General features: G+C 43.6%; 1 protein-coding gene across 7 annotated transcripts in view; it reads right to left on the reverse strand.

Annotated features, from left to right (window-relative positions):
* Positions 1 to 25,277, reverse strand: part of Rbm47 (RNA binding motif protein 47) — a 161,259-nt gene that overhangs the window by 75,803 nt on the left and 60,179 nt on the right. For 4 of the 7 annotated variants that reach the window (XM_048784371.1, XM_048784370.1, XM_048784367.1 and 1 more), the window contains one exon: positions 15,092 to 15,177. The gene's annotated coding sequence lies outside the window, so the exon portion shown is untranslated. Of the gene's footprint in view, positions 1 to 2,134; positions 2,366 to 3,234; positions 3,456 to 3,491; positions 4,344 to 15,091; positions 15,178 to 25,277 lie in introns of those variants that run through there. The other 3 variants (XM_048784369.1, XM_015482056.2, XM_015482057.2) reach the window with 3 other exon arrangements.

Raw genomic sequence — 25,277 nt, forward strand, 5'->3', positions numbered from 1 at the left:
CACCAGCCTCCAATGGCCCAACTCTGTGGGAGGATTCCTCCAGGTTGCTGGCGTGGTTCTCATCCCACATTCCCTGAATGTGACCTTTCTAAGCAGTCACCACATTCACCTTGAAAGGCTGTCACCCATCCATGCCTTAATAGAGCTGTGGCAGTTCTGTCCGGAAAAGTCAAAGCAGGCTAGCCTCCTTGGGCATTACTACTTGTTGCAAAATGTCACTTTATTAGGGACCCACTACTGTCCCCAGAGATTTCATCTTCATGGTATTTTACCAATCAAGAATAACTAGTAGTCTAAAGGACAGATGGACACGTAACAACAACCCTTGAAGAGAGAAGTTACTCAATATATACCTTGTAAAGAGGACCTGACATAAAAGCATTATTATCAACTCTTATTTAACAGCAGTAAAGTTTAAAATGCCAGGGATGTGGGCCAAGTTATTCAGGGCTTAATTTAATGCACGATTTGATCCATCAACAAACTACTGTGAAACTGTACTGACCCCTGACAAGAATTGTGCAGGTAACCTTCAGTGATCTTGATTACAATTCTACACAGATTCGTCGAATTTAAAATCTCTAAAAACCAAAAGAAAGAACTGCACAGAATAAAGTTTTCCTAATGACATAAAGGCAAAGCAGGAAGCGATGATTATCTAGAAATGATTTGTTTTCACATTTTCCCCCTAATATAATGTTCAGACTTAACACCAATGAACTTGAGAAAGTGTGGTAGGAATGCATAAGCTCTTCCAGTGATGGGGTCTATATTTTGAATTAATGTGCTATCGCAGAAGGTCAAGAGCTTCACAACGGCTTGAGCAATCTAAATGCATCTATGTGACAGGGAAGTTTGCATATCCTTGTTTTGAAATCTTAAGAGAGGTAAGAAAAGGTTAATCCACCTGTCGAAAGTTACGTAAACTCTCAGTGGTCAAGGGAGCAAAATGGCTTACTGCTAAACTCGTTTCAGCTTTGCACATAAAAAGATATCAAACCCACCCACCCTTCCTCCCGTGAACTCCTCCACAGTTGTTAGATCCAGTCCTATTTGCCTAAATACACAAAGCCAAACCAGAAGGTTTTCCCATGGGGGACATTTCCTGTAATTCTGAAACAGATCATTTCTCCTGGCCATTTTACAACTGGAAACTTGTCAGAAGACCCTTGCCAGTGTCACCAGGCAAAAATGGATTCACATCCGGTTCCTTCATAATCAAGAGGCTCTTCAAATCTGTGCCCACGTCTGCCACAGTGAGCAGACCAAATGTTCCATATGCTCCTGCTATTTCTTACATTATACTGCGACACCTTTCCCCAAGAACTGTTGGTTACAAAAACCTTATGGAGCAACTCTGTTTCTAGATTTTCCTACTGACTGTTTGGGTTTAGCTACTAATAACATAGTCACAGTTTCAGCATATAGCACTATTAGGGTCAACCAAATGTAAACAGCTGATTAAGGTTCTAGCTTTATCATGTATGATAAAATTTTTTACCAAAAAAAAAAAAAAGAAAAAGAATAGAAAGACTTAACATTAGCAGGAATATTTATTCATTAGTTTCCCCCAAGCCATCACCAGGGTATGGAAACCACTCTCAAGCTGCTCTGTCATAGAAACACAGATTTGATAAGAAGCCGTCTTTCCAGCTGACCTTTAACTTGTTACTATCTTGTCTAAGTTTAACAAGGAGCAGGGATAGAAAGTTTTAAAAGTATTTTCGTGAAACCAGAGCCACCATTTAGCAAAATCTTTAAAAGGAATGAGTCACCGACATACGCAGGTGCAGAACCCAAGGTGATACTGGCACCTGGCTCCCGATTCCTTGCTGAAGCAAATACTAGCCTCTGATCCCGTCCCCGGTAAAAACCGAAGCACAGATAGAGTTTAGCTCACTCTCCATGACACACACGTCCTTCTAGTAAAACCGAAAATGTTTGATGGAAACTGAAGATTACAATTCTCCAGGGACTCGGAGCCACCAGAAAACAGAATTTGCAAAGAAATTCCTTCTGCCTCCCGCCCCAATCTCCCCCACTCACCACCCTTGTCCCTTCGAGAGAAGGGAGCCCGAATCTTATGGAGTCTGCAATTTTAAATATTAATAAATATTAAAGTACGAACGAGTACCTGCCAAACACCTGGCGCTCTCTTTCCCCTGCTCGCTCTCTCCTCCCACACGCTGGCAACGGAATGCCCTTCAAAACCATGGCTCAGTGCTTTTGGTAAATGTTTTACGAGACACTAAACAGCCTGTGTCCCACCCTCAGAGCAAACACCATTGAGAGAACACAATATAATGGTCCCAAAGATATCATTCGATGTACAATAATGTCAATGAACAAGCGGGCTCTATTTCCACACTTCCTTTTAAGGGGGGAAAAAGATCCCAAATTTGCAGAGGGTGGGGAGGAAGCTAAGCCACAAGGGCTTCTAGAAATAAAACTTAACCCTGGGAGCATGAGGGCTCTTTTTTTTGTTTTGTTTTGAAGGTGGCATTATGATAAGCTCGTTGTTCTAATCCCCAAGCAAGTCTTGGCTTGCCAAACTGAAAAAGGTGTCAAAGGCAAACTTAATAAAGGGTGGAATTCAGTGGTGAGTCCAGAGACAGTAGCAACTAGATGGCGACCACATACAGTATTTCCAGTTATCAGAGGCAAGTGCAGCTCGGAAAGTTTCTCAGAAACCATCTTCTACAATAACAAAATGTACTCACTTCCCTTTTCCCATATCCCTCAAGTTATTCACAGTTAAAAACCAACTGCTGCAAACCAGAAGTTTTGCATTCCATTCAAGTTAACAATTACAACTGGAGGATAACAGAAACTTGCTGGCACCAAGCTATCGGCATACCCAAAATGTCAGGTGCTTCTCTATACCACCAGGGTTAACCAGATCAAGAGGGGAGCCCAGAGCTTGTCTGTCTGCCTGGTTTTAGAGAAAGGACTTAGCAGATGGACCAAGTCCAGAGTCCGTGTGGGTGACATGCACCTACCTGCTCTTGGAGCTACTAGTTAGTGGGCCAGTCTGAGAAGTGAGAAAATAGAATTATTTTGTTTCTGACAAGCCTGCTCACTACAGGGAGACCAAGGGAAGACCAAGAGAAGAAGCACGAGTTTGCTTTGGCTTTGGCATCACCCAGAGACAGGTTAGGTAAATAAGAAAACCCATGCTCTTGTCCCCACCCATACCTCAGTCCCCAAGAGCACTCAAAATTCTGCATTTCATACCTTGAAGATGTCTGCTGGGGTGGAAAGAAAACTGAGATCATGGTTTTCCTACACTCCCAGCTTTGTGACCTTGAGTAAGTACCTCCACCTCTCTGAGCCTGTTTCCTCATCTACAAGATATAATTTTAAAAAAATATCCAGAGCCATTGAAGATTTATCACGAAGAACTGACAACTCTCCAACTCTGAGCACACAGCACCTCTTTTATCTCCAAAACAGGGTTTGAAGGGCTGTGGCAACTGTGAAGCACCCCCTACCTTACGTGCATGGGTCCCCTCTTCTCCTCTTCCATTTCCTCAAGTTACAGAAGTTTCAGGTTAGCTCTGTGACTAAGGGCAATTGACTTCCCTCCTCCTGGTCTGACTGACTAATCTGTTTGGGTGGGTATCACAAATGACCATTTATCGGCCTGCTCAGGGGTGTGGTATCAGGGCGGCCAGCCCCAGGCTGTCATCTCTTCAGGCTTACACAATTCTCCCCATCTTGCCCTCTAACACAGTTAGCTAACCTGCCTTTTACACCCCTCCCCCACCTTGCTCTCTCTTTCCTTCTGTCTTTTTTCCCTTTCCTTTCCTGCCTTGTTTCGTCCAGAGACACGATGGGAATGTGGCAGAGGCTGATGATCCTCCTCATTCCATTTCTTCTAGTGTTTGAGTGACACATCAATCTGCCCAGTGCAGGAGCCAGGTTCTACAGGGGAGAGAACTGAGACAGATTCGACAACAGGTGCAACATCGCGGGGCCACTGCCCGCAGGACGGGCACGGGACCTGGGCGTTCCAGACAGGCCAGAATTTCCCTGCTGCCAGTCAAGGGCTGGACCAGCTCCTCACACCCAATGCACCTCTTCTCAGTGCCACCCAAGTCCCCACCTCAGATGATCTGCTCTCCTTGACAACTGTGGCACATTTTCCTTGAAGATCCTTCCCCCATTTCCTTCCCTCTTCCCTCTGGGCTGGCCAACCTTTCATTCTAATTTTGGGGTCTAGCTCTTCCTCTAGAACCCTCTTTTGGGCTGCTCCTGTCCTTGTGTGTCTTACTCCAGGGAAAACCCAACAGGAGCCAATCCCCACCTCAGCTTGGAGGTTAGTGCGTTACCACAGAGGAATATAATCGAATTCGGATGAGTAAAATTCAAAGACACAACATCAAAATCCAAAGCAGAGGTGCAGTGGAGTAAATTTCTGTATTAAAAAAGGCCAGACTTGGGGGCTTTAGTGTAGTTTTTTTTTTTAAACAAGAAAAGTGAATTACAAGACAAGATAGCAAAAAGTGAGCCATCCTATCATGCGAAAAAACAAGTATTATCTTTTAGATGTCCAACATTACCATGTGCTGGATATGAAAGATCTCCTTTAGTTCAATCAGACAGATGAGGAGACAGAGGCAGAGAAAGGCTGCCCAAGCACACCCAGCCAATGCAATGGTACAGTGCCTGGTCCCTGCCTGAGTCACACCTCCCCTGCGCCCTCTGGCCTCCTCACCCTAGGAATGTGTCTACCGCCTGTCAAGGTACACCTGCGTCCATTTTCTCCTCCCATGGGTTTAAAACCCATTTGGCCCTGTTCTTCCTCACTCGCTCCTTGGCCTCTTCACCCTCCCCACTCCCTGCCCCTCCACCTTTTCTTCTTATTCCTACAACCATCTAGAACTGTTCAAAGCTATTGACAAACTCTATTATCAAGGCTCTCGTGTAACCACAAAGTCCAACCAAATAGCACGGGTTGCCCCACTTCAGGTCACCTGTTTTTGATCAGTTTCTCTGTGGTCCCAAATTTGATATTTGGCTTTCAACCTCGTAGGCTGTTTCTGTGTTCCACCTGGCGCTGGGTCAGCTACTGTACTCAAAGATGATATCATGCTGTTCAGAGACGAAAGTCTGTGTCCCTGAAAAAAGAACTGTGACTACTGCATAATATAAATGCTTCAGAATAACATTTCCCCCGGGGCTAGGGGTGTAGCTCAGTGGTAGAGCACTTGCCTAACATGCATGAAGCCCTGGGTTCAATCCCCAGAACTGCAAAAAAACGAAAACAAATAAAGCAATCCCCAATGTGGGGGCGGGGGGGAGGGGGCACGCTGGGGATGTGAGTCAGTGATAGAGTCCTTGCCTCAGACATGCAAGGCCCTGGACTTTGATCCCTAGCACCACAAAAAGGAAAAAAAAAAATCTTCCCTAAATTAACATTTCCCACCTCTGGTCACCAATTCTAAGTCCTCTTTTTTTGTCCCATTGTCTCTGTGAATCTAATGTGCAGTGTTAGAACTGGAATTTTCAACTACAGAGTTCTGATAGGGCAGAATAATTGACCTCTGGAAATCACTGCTCTATCACCCCAGGCTTATTCTAAAACATCTGTCAGCTTTAGGGGCCCAGTCCCACCTGGTTATCTGTAAGGCTAATATATATTTGGCCAACAGAATGATTTCAGATTCTGAAGGGGGTTTTGAGCTCCCTTGCACACCAGAGAATAGGAGAAAGGATAGGTGGACATGGCATCTGGAGCATCTAAGTCTCCCAGGAGCTCCAAAGGCCCTGGAAAGTCTGTGAATCACTCAAGTCCCTTCAGTTCTCTGGAGAGGGTTTCAAAGAGGGTCATGAGTGTGACCTTCAGAAACTGCTCACTGCCCAGCCAAGCTCAACCCAGACCAGAGAGGCAGTTCCAGCAGCCCCTGGACAGGGGAGCGGAGCACATGATAAATCTACACTGTCCAGTGCTGTCTTTTGTTGGGGCTGGGACACCATCCTCTAGACCAGCAGTTCTCAAAGTGAGATACCCGGAACCTGGGAGATCACCACGACTCTTTTTTTTATTTTTTTTATTTTTTTATTAGTTGCTCAAAACATTACAATGATCTTGACATATCATACATTTGATTCAAATGGGGTACGTAATCTTAATCTTATTTTTCCACGTGTACAGATTGCAGGATCACATTGGTTATACAGCCACGTTTATACATAGGGCCATACTAGTGTCAATTGTATTCTGCTACCCTTCTAACCCCCCCTCCCCTCCCCTCTTTCTACCCAATCTACTGTGTCACATTTCTCTCTCTCTCTCTTTTTTCTTCCCCCTCACACCATCTTATATATAATTTTATGTTAGTATTAAGAGTCGTGGTGACACGGAAAATGGTAGGAGACCCTCATTGTCACCACGACTCTTAATACTAACATATTTGCCTTTTCACTACATTGGCATTTGCACTAGTGATGCAAAGGCAGTGGTGGGTAAAACTGCCGGCACTGTAAAAGGCAGTGTCACCCAGAGTACTAGTAGTCATGGCATTTTTCATTACCAGACACTGGGGACAGAGCCCAGGGGTGCCCTACCACTCAGTTACCTCCCCAAGTCCTTTTATACTTTTTTTTTTAATATAGGGTCTCCCTAAGTTTCCAAGGCTAGCCTTGGACTTTATACCCTCCTGCCTTAGCCTCCTGTAGTCTCTAGGATTACAGCAGAGTTGTTTTCTTTGTTTGTTTGTTTTGGGTTTTGTTTTTAAGATAATTCCCTTAAGAATATATTTGAGGGCTGAGGTTGTGGCGCAGTGGCTGAGCCCTTGCCTAGCATGGGTGAGAGGCACTGGGTTGGATCCTCAGCACCACGTAAAAACAAATAACTAAAATAAAGGTATTGTGTTCATTTACAACTTAAAAAAAATGTATTTGAGGGCTGGTAATGTAGCCTGGGGTAGAGTGGGTTTGATCCTTAGCAACCCTCCCCCACAAATAATTTATTTAATAAAGAAGTATAATATTAATTTTATTAAATCCCAACTTTTAAGTACAGTGCTTTTAATACAGTGCTTCTACTGTGGACCAAATTAGGACAGCTGACTCAGGAGAATCACTTGAATGACCTGGAACATCCTCTGTACTTGGAAGAATCAACCATGGTTATTCAGCCTTGGATATTTGTCAGACATTTTCTTGAAAATGTAAGAAATGTGCCTGTCACTTCAAAGAATGTGATAGATGGTATTTGTTTTCAATAAGCAATTCCAGCTTTCAAATAAAGTTAAAATTGGGAGAGGGGGAACTTGCATTACCACCATGAGCTTGACAACTTGCCAATAAATAAAGACTTCTCTGATGAGACCAGTTCTGATACTAGCAGATTTTAACATTGTACTGTATAATGGAATGTGTCAATATTTGGAAGATCTTTCACAACTCAGTGAACCCGTATTTTTCAAATGACCAATGCATGATGTTATAGAAGCATATGACTTATCTTCAAAAAACAAGATAAGCCAAGGATTTTAATGTAACAGAACATGAAAATTTCATTGATATGCATAGAGACTGCATACTGCAACCGCTCTTTAAGAAGCCATCCCTTGTAGAGTCTGGATTTAGCATCAAAAAAGAATGTTCACAATTATCAGAAAAGATTACTAAAACATCCCTCCCTTTTCCAACCACTCGTTTTGTGAGGTTGAATTTTCTTCATAAACTTCAGTGCAAACAACATACCTCAACAGACTGAAGTAGGAACAAATATGAGAATACAGTGGAATTCTAGCAAATTCATCATTAAAGAGATGTGCAAAATAAACAATACACTCTTCTCACTATTCTTCTTGGAAATAGTTATTTTTCATTAAAAATGTCATTTATGTTATCATAAAAGTTAACTTGTGATTTTAAAGAAATTAATAGATATTTTTAATTTCTTTAATCTCTAAAGCAATAAATATCAACAGATACAACTTATATAAACAAAAGCATGTTTCATTCCTCAATAACTTTTAAGAACATAAAGATAGGGTTGCCAGATTTAGTAAGTAAAGGTGATATTTTAGGATACCATGTCTCATTCAATATTGGGGACATATTTAAACTAAAGATTATTTACTGTTTATATGAAGTTGACATTTTATCTGCTTGTTAAGATGTCCAGGGCCCTAAAAATTTGAGAAACAATGTACTAGACCATGTCCCTCACATGTGAGGAAACACTAAGACCAGCATTTATTAAGCACTCATTGTATATCAGACACAGTGCTAAATTCTTGACATATAGAATTTCCTCCCCAAAATCTACATGGCAAATACTTTTTTATAATCCCCATTTCCTCATACCAGCAAAGAAACAAAACCCAACAATGTCAAGTGAAGCCAATTATTGGTAGAAGGCAAGATTGGAACCCACCTGCTCAGACTCCAAAAATCTCAGCTTATAACTCATAACTCAGGTTTATACTGCATTCTGAATAATGGAGATTCCCAAAGATGGCTGGCTTTTCTGCATATTTGCATCTCAAATTTTAGTAAACCAACTTCAGTTGCTCATCTTCTTTCTGTGTCTCACAGCTGTGTGCTCTGCTACAAGAGCCACAGTGACACCCAAGGCTGTAAGAACCATGTGTGTCAGGGAAATCTATCCAGAACTGCCAGCAGCTTTGGACTTGGAGCTAACAGATACTTCCTGTCCCAAGCTGGGAATCCTAGCACAGAGCAATGGTGCACTGACACTGTTCTTTACCATTAGCTGGTAGCCACTAGGAACCTAGGACTGAGCTAGAATCATCTTCTAGAATGAATTGGGTATTTGTCTAAATTCATGTGTACCAACTGGAGCAAATACAACCATTGCCATAAACCAAGTTACTATCTTTTGTCTGATCATGAGCCAGGCCATGGGTATATTTAGTGAGCTTGAGCTGGATAGCAAACAAACTAGGGAAAGTTAACTGTTTTATGATCCAGCATGGAGGCAAAGACATGCACTTCACTATGCCGAAAGGTCTGCAAATACAGAAATGAATTTGCTTGCACCCAACTACCCCAAGAGACTTCCTCCAAAACCAAGGGACTTCCTCCAATAACCGATTGCTATAATTTAATGTAGAAATCGATAAACATAGGGAGAGAGTCTAATCTGACACGGAAAGATTTCTTTAACAAAAGGCAGAATTACCTTTCAAATCTTTTATTTGTCTATTATAAATGTCAATCTGTATTGAAAGTGAGGCACACTGGATTATGCTAACAATAGTTTATACAGAAACCAAGTGCTTTGAAAATCAATCTGGATGGCCCTGGAGGGGTTGGGAGGCTGAGGCAGGAGGATTATGGGTTAGAGACCAGCTTAGGTAATTTAGTGGGACTTTCAGCAATTTAGCAGGACCAGGTCTCAAAATAAAAAGGACCAGTATGGCTCAATAGTAAAGTGCCCCGGGGCTCAATCCCCATTACCAAAAACAGAAAAGAAAAGAAAATTAGCCTGGAGGAGGAAGCAAGGAGAGAAAGATGGGGGTGGGGGGAAGATGCCCAGTGATAATTGAGAAGTACACTTTAGAAGCCAAGACTGATGCTAGCCTAGAGAGTAAGCTCAGGGAGAAAGGTCTGGGGAAGGCCAAGGCATCTGGACGCTGGCCAACGTGCATCAGAAAGCAAAAGAAGAGTCATGAAGAGAAACTACCAACTTCGTGTTGACCCAGGCCCACCTGGAAGTGCTGCAGCAAGCAGACACTGGACCAGCCTTGCCCTCGGGCCTTCCTGCCCCCTCTCCCAGGTCAGCCCCTTTCTCTGCTCAATCTAGAGCCCTTCAGTGGCAGCAAGAGGAGAGAGGACAAGCTGAGTTGTAAGCGTGGGCTCCCTCCTGAGATGGCCTTAGATGACCAGGGATTTCCAGAGCTGTCCCCTTCAAGGGGCCTTTAGAATTTATTCTTATGACCTCTGCATGAATGTCAAGGAGGACACAGCCAGAACTGTGACTCATTAAGTTCCCAAAGCCAAATGCAGAATGCACAGACTCTGGACCTGAGGCCTCACTTTCACCTTCAGAGCAAAGTCACAGGGCCCTGCCTGCTTTGTGGTATTTGGATACAGAGGTGAGGAGACCCCTTCTGCTTCCCACCAGCCTGGCTGCCTCTCTCCATTTTCAGCGTTCTCCAAAGCACAAGGAATACAGAATTTAAACTTACGGTGTGTGAGCCACGGGCCTTTTTAACATTTCTGAAAGAGATTTGCCTTGAGAAGTGCTGAGGTCTATTCGTGAAGGTCACCTAGAAAACGACTGGCAAACTTTTCCTGTCAACAGCCACGTGGTAAGTATTTTAGGCATTGCAGGCCATACAGTTTCTGTTACAGATTTTGCTTCCCTTTTTATCCCCCAATTCCTTAAAAATGTAAAAACCACTCTTAGATAGGCAAAACATACAAAAACCAGTGTTTGGTTGACTATTGTATTAAAACTTAGGTAGGTGTTCCAGAACCATCCTGCTAACAAAGGCTGATGTGCCAAGTCTCTCATTCTCTACTTGGAGAGTCATCTTGTGTTTGCTACGATCCTCTTCAAAGAAATCAGCTATTTCAGTCTAAAATAGTAGTCTAATTTGGAAAACTTGGTAAACACAGTTTAAAATAAGCCAGAAGGGCTGAGGGTAAAGATCAGATGTAGAGTACCTGACCAGCATGTGTGAGGCCCAAGGTTCAGTTTCCAGCAAAACACACACACACACACACACACATAATCTAAGTAAATAAAATAAGCTAGAATATTTTCTAAACCTGCTAGTTTTCACTGAGTATGTATATATGTTTGCATTTTTAGCAATGTCATGAGGAGGAACTTTCGTTGTGGTTCATGAGACTGCAATAATTTGGGAATAAAATTCTGACTTGGACTAGGAAGGCACAGTGTGAATGATGAAGAGATTTTAAGTGCACAAAAGAAATTTTAAGTGCAGCAGTACAGGGAAGAGCAAAGACATTCGTATGAAGAGACCTGAATCTCAGGCTGGCTTTTGTTGATTCTTAGCCTCAGCTCCCTCATTTTTAGAATCAAGGTGCTTGTCTACGTCAACCTCTTACTCTCTTCTAATTGGTGTCTATTTTAAATGAACATCACATAGAGACATCAGTGCTTATCAGAAGACAAAAATAGTCCCTTCCCCGGATGCAGTGGCACATGCCGATAATCCTCAGGAGGCTGAGGCAGGAGGATGGCAAGTTTAAAGCCAGTCTCAGCAACTTAGTTAGACCCTGTCTCTAAATAAAAAATATAAAATCACTGGGAATGTTGCTCAGTGGTTAAGCACCCCTGGGTTCAATCCCCATTACCACTCCCCCCAAAAAAACAATCCCTGGGTTTTTAGGATGTATCAGGAGCATATCATCCCTTGCAATCTGTAGATTTTAGGTATAAGGTAATTAAATGGTACATTCTGAGCAATGTCATGAGGAGGAACTTTTGTTGTGGTTCATGAGACATGTAATTGGGGAAGTGTAAATAGGTGATCTATTTCAGACAGGCCTCCACTGAGCTAAGTAAATAACTCCTTCCTAGGAGTCAAAAGGTTTTCAAAGCCCAATACATCCTCACAGACCATAGGAAAAACCAAACCAGAAACAGCTGCTTGAGAATACAAATGATGCTCTTAGGCAGGAAAGAGCCATACATAGCTATTTGCCAGGCTAATAATAAGCAAAAGTGTAAGCCAGTAGTTGTCCACAATTGCAGAGTTTTCAAAAATACTGATGTCTGGGTTCCCCCGACCCAATTAAATCTGAACTGAAGGACTGGTGCTTGTGTATTGGTGTTTTTTAAAAATTCTCAAAATGATTGAAACCTGAAGCACAAGAAGCCCCAGTTCCAGGGGCAGAGGGCAGTAAGGGTCCAGATCTGATCAGACTGCACCCTCAACCACCCTGGCTAAGTGTTCTGGTCAACTCCCTAATGCCAAGAGAACTGGAGGCTATCAGAGAACCCCCCAACATGCTTTATAATTTGCAATTAAATTATACATGACTTCTGTTTCAGAGTATAAGTTTTACCATTTTCAATATGACCTTTTGTCATTTCCACTGAACTGATTTGGAGAACTCCTGAGAACTCTGGCCAGAATGTCCAGAAAGCTTCTCTTCCAAGGTTCTCTCAGCCCTCGTAAGGAATAGCAATTTAAAAACAAACTCTGGGCCAGCTACAGCAGTGCATGCCTGTAATCCCAGCAGCTAGGGAGGCCAAGGCAGGAGGATCACAGGTTCCAGACCAGCCTTGGCAACTTAGTGAGGTCCGGTTTCAAAATGAAAAGAGTTGAGGATATAGTTCAGTAATTCAGTCCCCTGGGTTCAATCCCAGTACTGGTGTTGGGGATGGGGGGAGGGAGATTGACTCTGACCTTAGACTGACTTGGGCATATACTATGGTTTTGATATGTTCCTGGAATTCATGTATTAAAAACTTAATCTCCAAAATCAAATATTAGTGGTACTTGCAGGCAGACCTCTGGGAGGTAATTAGAATTATATGATGCCAGAGGGTGGGGCCTCCATGATAGCATCAGTTACTCTATAAGAAGAGGAGAGACCCAAGCTAGCACACTTGCACTCTCTATGTAATACCCCTTGCCAGGTTATAATGCAGCAAAAAGGCCCTCACCAGATGCCAAAATGCTGGCACCATGCTCTTGGACTTCCCAGTCTCTAAAACTGTGAGACATGAACTTCTTTCCTTTGTAAGTTACCCAGTGCCAGGTATTCAGTTATAGCAACAGAAAATAAGTTAAGACATTATGTGTGCCAGTTCCATCAGGTACTCACTGAGCCTTGTACAAGTTATATTTAAAACTATTTCCTTATTTGCCAAATAGGAAAGCTAACACGTTCTCTATGGAATTATTGCAGATGACATAAAAACAGGGTAACCAAGTAAGAGATCATACAAGTAAACTAATTCTCTTATTCTTGGCACATAGTAAGTACTCAATGAAGGTTCATTTTAATTAGCATCATCAGTTCTATGGTTCTAATTCCAATATTTTGTGACTCTAAGAATCCCGTGATGACTGATTACACAGGTGGAGGTGAACAAAAATCAGTAGGTATTGGCATCTTAGGTCTAAAGGCCCTGTTTGTGTTTAGTGACTTTCACTCTAGCCTGGCATCCTAATAACCACTTCATTCTTTGCTTAAGGTGTCCCTTTATATTTTGCTGACCTTGATCTTAGTTTCAAAAGGACCTCGTTTATTTTGCAGACACAGAATTTTTGTTATTCTTGATGAAATCAATGCAGCTGTTCTGTTTCTGTTATTTCTCAGCCTCCAGCGGACACCAGTGAGTACAGCTGTGGGGCATGGAAAGCGTATTTTTCTCTGCCCTTGGTGCCCAGCTGAGGACACATCTGGGAGTATAGCTCGGATGCATGGCTCATGACTGGCTTCCAGACCTTGTTCTTGGGAACTTCAGTGCTAACATCTAAGTGTCACCATGAAATCTACCAAAAGTTTGATGCTGACATTAGCCACAGACCTCAGCCTCATAACCCTGGGTGCATGCTCCTTATTGTCCACAGCACTTCATATCCTTCTGCAAGGTATAAAGCCACCACGGACCAGCTGTTCTGCCAAGGGACACAGACATTTTGTTGATACCCACAATTTTCTTTTTCCTCATGCAGGGTGGGAACAGATCTCTTCCTCGTAGGAAGACAGACGTCCTTTGTAGACAGACATCCGCTTGTCTGTCATGCTATTGGTGGAGTTATGGCTCGTGTCCACCTTTCTGCCTTTTCAGTTTTGAAAATGAGTTTTCTTGTTTGGCAAAAAGAGAGTCATCAAAGAGCAAGAGACCAAAGAACTGTCGGATTCATGGAACTTTTGCCTACGTGAATGAAATAATCTTTTTTTTTTAAAATATTTCTTTTAGTTGTAGTCGGACACAATACCTTTATTTTATTTATTTATTTTTATGTGGTGCTGAGGATCGAACCCAGTGCCTCGCATGTGCTAGGCGAGCGCTCTATTGCTGAGCCACAACCCTAGCCCCTGAAATAATCTTTTTTTTTTTTTGAGAATTTTAATATTTATTTTTTAGTTTTCGGCGGACACAACATCTTTGTTTGTATGTGGTGCTGAGGATCGAACCCGGGCCGCACGCATGCCAGGCGAGCGCGCTACCGCTTGAGCCACATCCCCAGCCCCCCCCTGAAATAATCTTAAAAAGAGAAATCACCCAGTTTGGTATTAGTCTAAAACCCCTGCTTTTATACCCTATGGAGCCCAGTTTTTCCCACACATCTGTTTGAGTCCAGAAAACTAACCTGCCTGCTGGAGGGGAACTTGTATTTGGATAAGAATGTCTGATTCTGCGAGCCCTAGGCTTGCTTGGGGGCTGCTCTGCCGTCCTCCGTGGACTATTCTCAGAGTCAGGACCTAGTGCTCATGGGGTCTGGGGAAGGGCTGCTCATCTCAAAACCACCGTATGAAGCCACCAAAAGAATAAAGTTAGCTCTTCTTTCTGAACTGGAAACCTGACTCTTTTCTTTAGTAAGCATGCAGTTCTCATTAATTTGCTATTTATTATATTATTCACTTACTACTCTTAAAATTCAACCCTCCCCCTTCAAAACAGAAAAGAAAGCAAAATAAAAGGTAAGGAATGTTCAATGCTGGTCATTTGGGGATTATCAGAAAAATGCTGTATTTCACTGAATCCAAGTGTCCATAAAATACATCCCAATTTCAGGCATGCTAAATTATGGTGGCAGTGGGGGGGCTATAAGGAAGAGGGCATTCTGAAGTTTATATAAGCAGCAACATGGCAGAAGAACTCACCATCAGACATTTCCATGAGAACTGGTATTAGATGAGTTTAAGCAAAAGCATTGCCAACAGAACGCTTGCATTCTTTTTGACTGAGGGAGTCCCTGGGTACATTAGTGCCTACAAACACATAGGGCACTCTGGCCTAGTAAATTAAGGAAACACAAAAATACTATGTAGTTGTAAAAGGTGGGAGGGGTTTAGGATTTGATGTTACTAGGTGATGTTCAGTGTCCACCTAGTGTTCTCCAACCCTGGATCATGTGTATGTGAGCCAAGGTGAAGATGAAACCACGTGACTTACCAAACGTCCTAGGAAAGCCAAGGGATCACTGAGCTCTGCTGGGTGACCTGGTGCCAGGTATCCTTCTAATTCCGCTGTTACCTGGCCTGTGAAATGGAAAAGATAACACAACTGAGCCAAAGATGGGAATGAGGGGTCTGAATGGAGCAGGGTGACGGGGTAGTAAGAAGAAGAAATCCAGTGTTTTGCCAGCATTACCCAGCCCTGTGTGTGTGTGTGTGTGTGTGTGTAACTACGAGGAAAGCTAGATATAACTGGACACTAGAAAATTTCACTGGCCCAAATACACGTGGACAAAAGATGGCACAGCCTTTTACCAGTTTTGCAGACACTCAGATTCATATTAACTAAAAGACATTCAAGGGGAGGGGAGGGGGAGGAGAGTAGGGAGAAAGGGAGGGGGGAAGGGAGGGCAGGGGGAATGTTACTGGGACAAGAGAATAAGAAACAGGGAGGGAAGCTCACAGTTTTGACCAGTTACCAAAAGTCAGCTCCCCTGCTTGCCATCTGACTCGGCCTCCCTGAGCCTTGTTTTTCTCACCTAACCAGGGCCTAATATTCCCCACCTATTGAGGCACTGTGACAATCAATACAAAGGCCTTGAGCCTGGCACAGAGAAAAGGCTCGGTGAAGGCCAGCTGTGACTATTATACTCATTTAAAACATTTTCTGCAGAAGTCTATGAAATTGTGATCTTTTAGGGTAAATTGCCAAACACACAAACTTATGTTAACCATTGTTCGTGGGTTTTCATTTTTTGGTTTCTGATTTTTGTTTTGTTTTGTACCTGGGATTGAACCCAAGGACATGTAATCACTGAACCACATCCCCGGCCCTTTTTATTTTGAGACAGGGCCTCAAAATAAGTCTCTTAGGGCCTTGCAAAGTTGCGGAGGCTGACTTGTGATCCCCCTGCCTCAGCCTCCCGAGTCACTAGGATTTCAGGTGTACCCCACCATGCCAGGTGTATTGTCAGTATTTTAAATATTCCTTCACCTCTGGGAGCACTTTAGAGCTGGCCTTTCTTCCCATACACAAATAGTATTCCCTTAAGTGAACAATTCTGACTAACTAGGTTCTGAACAGCAGATTTATTGGACCACGATTCAACCAAGAATGAATAAAAGTGACAAGTCTCAATCCCGCCCCCACCAAGAAAGACCGCAACCCACCTCCTGGGTAAGAAAATTCTCAGTGAGTCTAACTCCTGCAATACCACTCAGTAATCATTTGTTCCAAAGTTCTCCTGAAAGCAATGGCTAAATTAACTAAGGCTGAGCTTTTGATTAACATAAGTGCTCGAAGGAACTTTGACCCACAGAAACTTGGCATCTGACTTGCTTCTCTGAGCCCAGCCTGGGTCACGGTTGCCCATTTCAAGGGTAATAAAGGACCTGACTGTTTGCTTGCAGCAAATGGAGGCGGTGCCATGTCATTACATGGTTTTTACCTCTCCTGTCCACTGAACTCTTGGCAGAGAAAGTTTGCAGCCCACATGTCAATTTTTTGACTGAAAGGCACCGAAGGTCTACCTGGCATGTTGACTGAATGTCAGTTTCTTAAGAACCATGAATATGGTCCCAAGATCAAAGTGACCAGAGGCTTGAGCAGGTGCATAGTATAGCCATCCAGATTTGGCCTCAGAGAGCAAACTGCTCTCTCAGATGGTTCCTGGGCTCCCCTTTATTGACATGTTATAAAACAGGAATCGGACCCAAAGGAGAAAACCGTGGAACTTGAGAGTCCATGACCCTACCTGTTTGGAATGATTAGTGCCCCTGCCCCAAATTCATAGGCTAAAGTCCTAAACCTCAGTATCTCACAATGTGACTGTAATTGGAGATAGGGTTTTGTTTTGGTTTTGATACTGGAAACTGAACCCAAGGGTACTCTATTACTGAGCTACATGTATTCCCAGCACTCTATTTTTTATTTTGATGCAGGGTCTAAGTTGCTGAAGCTGGCCTCAACTTGCAATACCTATTGCCTCAGCCTCCTGAGTCACTGGAATTACAGGAGTATGCTGCACTAAGGAAACAGAGTTTTTAATGAGGTGATTACGTTTAAGTGAGATTTCTGGGTAGACCCTATTGTAATATGCTGGTGTGCTTATAAGAAGAGAAGTTGAGGTTGCCAGGCATGGTGGTGCACGCCTGTAATACTAGCAGATCAGGAGGCTGTGGCAGGAGGATTGCAAGTTCAAAGCCAGCCTTGGCAATTTAGCAAGGCCCTAAGCAAGTTAGCAAGACTCTGTCTCTAAATAAAATATTAAAAAGAGCTAGGTATGTGGCTCAGTGGTAAAGAGCCTCTGGGTTTAATCCCTGGTGTCAAAAAAAAAAAAAAAGGAAAGATGGCCATCTGATGGACAAGGAGAGAGGCCTCCAGAGAAACCAAACCTGCTGACACCTTGATCTAAACTTCTGTTGTTAAAGCCACCCAATCTGCGGTAGTTTGTTATGGCAGCTCCAGCAAACCAATATGTGCCCTGCACAGCCCCCAACCTTATGTCCCAGGAACAGGCTGGCAGTAACAGAAGGGTGAAGTAGAAGCTGGCACAGAGGTGCACACCTGTAATCCCAGAGACTCGGGAAGCTGAAAGCAGAAGGATGGCAAGTTTGAGGACAGCCTCAGCAACTTAGTAAGGCCTGGTCTCAAAATTTAAAAAAAAAAAAAAAAATCTGAAAGAGGGAGGGTTGCTGGGTTTGATGTAGCAAAGTGGTAGAGAGCCCCGGGGTTCAATCCCCAATACTTCAAAAAAAAGGAGTGGCATGAACAGAGATAAATGTAAAGGCATAATATCTATCTACAAGTATCAAATTCAGAAACCTTATAATATTGTAAGGTTGTATAAAACATGGCCATGTCTTGATTATGCTGGTGGTCCTTCAGTTTATAATCCCTGGGCAAAACCATCACAGTTTGACATTTAGAAATAGCCACTATTCGTGTTTTCAACAAATATGAATTGAACACCTACTATAGGGCAGGCCCTAAGCCAGGCTGGGAATAGCCATGATGAAGATAATGGGTGTGTTTTTTTGCTTTCATGATATTTAAGGTCTGGAGTTGGGCTAGGTACTGAGTTGGGCTAGAAATATGCAGTTGAAAAGACCAAGTCTCTGCCCTCCAGGAGGGTGCACAGCTGGAACGAGATCCTTACAGAACATTGTGGCACTGGCTTTAATTTGCAAGAAGCAATGGAAACTGGGAAGATGATCCCTGCTGTCTGGTCTACTCAAGGAAGATGTGAGCCAAGTCCTGCAGGATGAGTAAGTCTGCCCAGCAGACAGGAATGAAGGAAGAGGACATTTTCCAGAGAGACGAACAGTCGGTTCCTGGGTGCAGGGACTCAGCATAGCACCTTGAAAGGATGACAGCTGGTTGGGCACAGCCAGACTGAGGGTGGGCAGTGGGGAGCAGCAGGGCCTGCAGCTGACCGAGGCCAGGAACCAGGAGCTCACATTTTATCGCACAGGAAACCAGTGGAGAATTTTAATCAGGAAGGCGACATGACCAGAAGTACACACTAGAAAGAGCACTGTGACCACAATGCGGAGGAGGGCCAAAGGCAGGGCGACCTGTCAGGGGAAGACGAAGGTGGGAACCAGGGAAACAGATACAGGGATGGCTTGGTGGTCAAGGTCAGGGATGCAGACTGGAATGGTCGTGGCATTTGGCCATGGCCGTGGGTGACACTGCCCCTGGGTATTGTGTACAGAAAGAGAACTACTTTGATCAATGAAGAGATGGAATTTCTTACGAAATTTAATTCCATGTTTTACATCAGGAAACGAACCTCACTCCTTTTGTTCGCCTACCAAAGCCACATGTGACTGTACCTCAGTTTCTTCAGACTATAAATATAGGTAATAAGAGCACTTCCCTCCTAGTGAGGATTCCTTACGTTAATTCGTCTAAGTACTTAAATGCAATAAATGTTAATTAAAGCCGAGGTGAATTAAAGAACAAATGAGAAATTAATGATGGGGCAATTAATGATAGTCTTCCTCTCAGTGAATAAGAGCCAGATTACCACAAGGAACACAGCCACAGAGGATAAAATCCCACACAGTTCCCTGGGGATGGAGGGTTTTAGTTTCCTTGGATCTCTCGAGAGCTCTCACACAGCCTCCTAGAGAGTGCCACAATATTTGTGTATGAACACCTTCTTTAGAGATTCAAGGGGATCTGAGGGGACACTGACAGCAGAGAAACATGACAGGAGTTTCTAGAGAGATGGAAATTTCTGTATCTTCGCTGGGGGGGGAGGGTGGTTCCAAACAGTATAGAGTCATTAAAGTCACCCCTTAAAAACATGTGAAATTTATTATATGTAGATCATACCTCAATAAGGAGAGAAGGGAGGGAAAGAGAAAGGAAAAGGGAACCCACAGGGAAATGGATATTTATATTCCATAGAGAAAAGGAAGATATTTGCATGAAAGAACTTGCCTTAAAACTCCCAACCTCCAAAGGCATCCTCTCTTTGGATGAAACTGGCAGGGGACGAAAACAGAGCTTCCTTATGCAAGAAATATTTTGGAATTTCCAAAGTCTTCGTCTGTGGGATCCTGTGTCCACAGAGCAGCATTTTTCTATGCCTGGTTTCACCAGACAAGCTGCCCTCTTGTGGTTTTGACATATATTTCCTGAGCACAGAAGTGGGCAGTTTTTAAGCTTTGTAGGTAGCAAGCCCAGCCTGCTCACAAATATTCACCAAGGTAACTGACAAGTGCCGACCCACTTCGATTCAAGAGGCTTGGGTCTGGGTCACAGTTTTGAGTCACTAAGAAAATAGGGTCACCACCAGATAATATGGTTTGAGGCTGACAAATTCAAAATCCGATTTAATCTCCACGTAAATTGCTGCTTCATTTGAATGTGCTTTAGTAGTACTTTCACTTTTGCAATGTGGAATCAGCCTATCAGGAGCCAGCACAGGTCTAACCCAAGGTCAAGGCCAAGAAAGCGGAACTGCAAGTTCCAATTCTACCATCTGCGAGTATTGCTCAATATTCCCAAGGTGCTGTTGTCCAAAGAAAGAAAACAACAAAAACCAATGAACAGTGCCCACCACTGTTGTTTATTGACACTGGAATCCAAGAGTTGGATAAAAATATTTAGAATTTGTTTAAAATAAAAAAAGGATGGGCGGAGGGACGGTGGAAGTCAGTAAGACAAAGGAAGGGGGTAGTGAAATAGCATATCTTAAAAAAAAGATACAGATGCAGGAGCCAGGTGCAGCGGTGCACACCAGTAATCCCAACTACTCGGGAGGCTGAGGCAGGAGGGTCACAAACTCAAGACCACTTATCTCCAAGTTAAAAATAAAAGGGGCTCAGTGGTAGAGCACCCCTGGGTTCAAACCTAGTGGGGAAGGGGGACATAAGCAACATTTTCTCTTGAGAAAATAATCCAATTACTTGAAAGATCTTTTATTGGGGGGGAGCAGGGTGCCAGGGATTGAACTCAGGAGTACTCGGCTACTGAGCCACATCCCCAGCCCTACTTTGTATTTTATTTAGAGACAGGGTCTCACTGAGTTGCTTAGGGCCTTGCCATTGCTGAGGCTGGCTTTGAACTCCGTGATCCTCCTGTCTCAGCCTCCCGAGCCACTGGGATTACAGGCGTGCACCACCGCACCAGGCCTTGAAAGATCTTTTTTAAAAGGAAAATATAAGTCCCTAAGACTTTTCAAAAGATAAAGATATACCACAGAATATTGAGATGTCCAGGTCACGCAGCATTGGGCTAGAGGTGAGACTCACTCTTGATAAGCAGCTGCTGGACCCAAAGTCTAGTATGGACTTGAAATAAAATCCCAAGTCCTTCTCCAGGCTTCCCTCAGTGGACCTTCCTTTTAGCCCTATTCCCTGCTTCTCTCCAAAAGCCCCCTGTTCTGACCTCACCGCTGGCCTCTGGCACTTCCTTCAACATGTCAGGTCATTCCCACTTCCCTGCCTGTCACCTATACTGCCCCCAGTCCTCTCCCAAATGGATTCAGACCTCTGCTAAAATGCCACCACCTCCAGTAAGTCTTCCCTGAATGCTCTTTTTAAACACCCACCAATCATGAACCCTGTATTATCATCATTCTTTCTTCTCTTCCCTAAGTTTCTTTCTTCTTCTTCTTCCTTTTTTTTTTTTTTGGTGGGGGGGGTGGGTACTAGAATTGAACCAGGGCACTCCACCACTGAGCCACATCCCCACCTCTTTTTATCTTTAGACAAGGTCTTACTAAGTTGCTCAGGCTGGCCTTGAACTTGTGCTCTTCCTGCCTCGGCTTCCTGAGTACCTGGGATTAAAGGCATGCACCACCACGCCTGGCTGTGCGTTCATTTTTATCCCTTTTTAGTACCTATCTGCCCCACTGATATGTGAGCTCCAAGAGAAGGCCCTTTCTCTTCTCTAAGGTGCTCACCGCTCCTAAAGCAGGTCTGTCACTCATCAATATTCAACGTTTGGGAATGAAATCATCCTGCTTGAGGAGATAATGAGCCCTTAACCATTCCAGTTCCAACAGCTATCAACATTGACAAGTCCTTCCTGAGGTCTACCTCAAGGCCTTACTGCAATAAAAGCACACTTCCTTACTTGAATCCCAGACCGGCGGATAGCAGTTGGCCAACAACCTCTGTAAGTAATGCTTCAGGACCACAGACTGGGAGGCTGGTGAAATGGGCCTCCCTTAGACACCTACTCTGGCCCGTCTGTTGTGAAGCTACGGACACAGGTACAGAGAGGGTACTGCTGTATCCAGGCTCACTCAGCAACCAGGAACAGCATCACTTAAAGTGCACGGTACCTCGTTCATTTCTGTAACCCCGGGACCCAGCCTGGTGCCTGGCACAATGAGCTCAGCAGAAATGCACCCATGGAATCAATATCCTCGATGGAGCTCAGAGTCCTCCTGCAACTGAACGCACTTCCTCATTACTGTCCCCACACTCACTTCCTATCTGAGAACCATTTCCAGTCATTTGAGTCATGTGTCCTTACTTCCTGTCCTCTTTCTTTACAGTATATTTTAACAACATACCAGCCACATTGGGAGGTGCTTTTGATTTTAACAAATAGCCCAGCCTAGAAAATACCTAGGAAAAATAGGCAAAGCACACTTAAGGAAAAAAAAAAAAAAAGACAGAACACTGGCAGACTGGCCGTGAGTGCCCTGGTGTAATGCCACGCAGGAGGCCCATCTGGTCCCTGTCTGTATTCTTGCTGCACCTAGCAGGGTGCCTGGCACACAGCCAAGGCCTATCTGTCAGGAGAGAAGAGTAGAAAACGACACTACAGATTCATTATAAAGCCTGCAGAAGCTTTATAAAAAAAGAAGTTTACTTTATAAAGCTTATACCTGCATGATGGCTTCTTAATCAGCCCTATAAATACATTATCTTGCTTTAGGTTACAAGATGTACCATAAACCAACCAACCTTCCTTCCTTCATCCTTCCGGATTGAACCCAGGGGCATTTTTACCATTGAATTACCTCCCCAACCCCTGTTATTTTTTTATTTTGAGACAAGGGGGTCTTGCTAAATTTTTGAAGCTGGCCTTGAACTTGCGATCCTCCTGCTTCAGCCTCTCCAAACTGCTGGAATGATCAGCATGTGCCACCATGCACATCTCTGGCTTTTTTCCAATAAGACTCCACAATTTCATTTCTTTCACGAGGTCTGAGAATCCATATGCTTTACTAAAGAATGAATGACATGCCCAATCATGGGGTGTTGCCCCAGAATAGTGGTTGAGACAGAGCTTCCCTAATCCAACAATCTGAAGTCCTAAATCTCCAAAATCTGAAAGTGACAGCCATGGTAATGCCATAAGTAGAAAATTCCATATCTGTCCTCACAGGACAGGTCAAAATCAAAACACAGGAGCACTAAAAATGTGCCTCAGGCTATGTGCACAAGGTGCACGTAACTAACCCATGAATGAGTTTCAGGTTTAGAACTGGGTCCCATCCACAAGATATATCAGTTTGCACATACAAATATTACAAAATCTGAAACTTTTCTAGTCCCAAGCATTTCAGACAAGGGATACTCAGCTTGTATTAAGCAATCTAGGGTATGTGCAACATATTATTATTTTTTTTTAATCTAAAATACTCCAGATTCCAGAATACATCTGGCTCAGCAGGTTTCAGAAAAGGATGTCTCTGGATTACACTAATGGAGAAGTAAACTCTCCAGTCACACCACATCTTAGGTAGCAGAGTCAGGACTGCAGTCCAGTCTAATTCTGCAGGCCATGCTTGTGGCCACCACATGCTATCTTTCCAGTCGATGATGGGCGTGTGAGCTGAAAAACAATGATTACCTCAACTGTTTTTCTGATGCTGCTCCAAGAAATAGGATGAGATGCTGAGCATGGCAGCACACGCCTGAAAATCCCAGCGGCTCGGGAGGCTGAGGTAGGAGGATGGCAAGTTTGAAGCAACTCAGTGAGCGCACCCCTGGGTTCAATTCCCCAATATGAAAAGAAAGAAAGGCAGGGAGAGAGGGCAAGAGAGAGAATGAGGAAGGATGCAGCAGTGACGGTCAGGCGGCCTGTGTCACCGCTGTGAAGACCGATCTGGACTAGTGACAGCCCTGCCTGACAGCACTGAGGGACAGTAGCTGCAACACAGTGGATTTCTTAGAAGCCATGGCCTACATCAGGGAAGATGGCACATAGTTTTGGTGATCAAACTTTCAGCCCCTTCCTTAAACATCCCTCAGGATCCACTGTGAACTATCCAGACAGACCTGCTAGTGATCTGGGATGACCCTCCCATATTATTTTTCTCCTGTGTGTGTGTGTGTGTGTGTGTGTGTGTGAGATTGGACTCGGGGCTTCACATACGCTAAGCACAAGTTCTACCACTGAGCCACATCCCCTGGCCCCTCCACTTTATTTTCTACTTCTTTTTAATTTTTTCTTAACTTTCATTTTTCTTTTTACTTCCACAATCTTTTTTAAATTATAGAATGAAGTGAGAGGGGAATGCTGTGGGTGGGGTGTGAGCACGAGATTGGGGAGTTGTGCAAGTGTGGAAATAGGTTATTTAAAAGAGGCTTTTGTCACTAATATCTAGAATGCACAACAACGATAAAGTGGGTTTTAGCTTCTGTTTCTCTCCCCTAAACTACTCATTTGCAGAAACAAAAGATGCTGCTTAATTGGGGCCGGCAGAATTCTTACTTTACCAAGTGCTCGGAGGTAACTCCATTCTTCAGATCTCAGTGCCTTGACAAGCCCACTCCCCAAACAAGAGAGTTGCCCCCCCCTTTTCTGTTCCTGTTCACATATTGGTATAAGCTTTCTCTATAGCACTTGTTAGGGATTGTCATTAAATACTTGTCAGTTTGTTAACATCTGGTTGTCCCCACCAGACAGCAACTCCGTGAAGACAGGATTCTTGTCTCTTTTCCACCTCTGTAATCCCAGCTGCATCAAGCACCTGACACGTACTAATAGTTCACTAAACATTTATTGGATGAATCAATGAAGAAAAAAACGAAAGAAGGAAGGAAGGAGGCTTGAATTTCACTACAGAAAGCTGGGGGAGGGATGGCACATCCCCAGGGGACACCCACAGGCCTTCTCCCACCTCTGAATTGAGCAAGCGTTCTTGCCTGGGCAATTCAAATTGGCAATTCACCATAGGCTGCCCAGTGACCCGTTATCTCTATAGATTTAAAGTCTTGCTTAACTTCATTGTTCCTATTTAACTTTCACCCTGTTCAGATCTTGTCTTTCCAACAAGGTTATAAGCATGCTGAGTGTAGATTAGACCATCTTGAATTCCTCAACGCTCCCACAGTGGTGTGTTACATCTACCCTTTTTATAGTGTTGCTTCATTTACTACCCCAAACCAAATATTATTATTCTCTCCCTGCCCTCGCCCCCTTTTTTCGGTAAATGAGGAAACTAAGGTTCAGAGAAATTCAGTTCAGTCTGTCAGAGGTGGCATGTGAATACAGATGTTCATGATCTTCTCTTACAGTGGACGTGTCTCATCAGAAATCAGTCTTCCTCTTGTGCACTTCTGGTCTTTAGTTTTACTTTACACTCTATTAAAGTTTATGGATTTTAACATCTACTGAGCCCCTATATGTGCCAAGTACTGGGCTGGTCCTTATAGTGCACAGGGAACATACAGCCTTTATTTTATCCATACTATTTAACATATTA

Source organism: Marmota marmota, unplaced genomic scaffold, assembly GCF_001458135.2.
Source record: "Marmota marmota marmota unplaced genomic scaffold, marMar, whole genome shotgun sequence".
Classification (NCBI taxonomy): domain Eukaryota; kingdom Metazoa; phylum Chordata; class Mammalia; order Rodentia; family Sciuridae; genus Marmota; species Marmota marmota.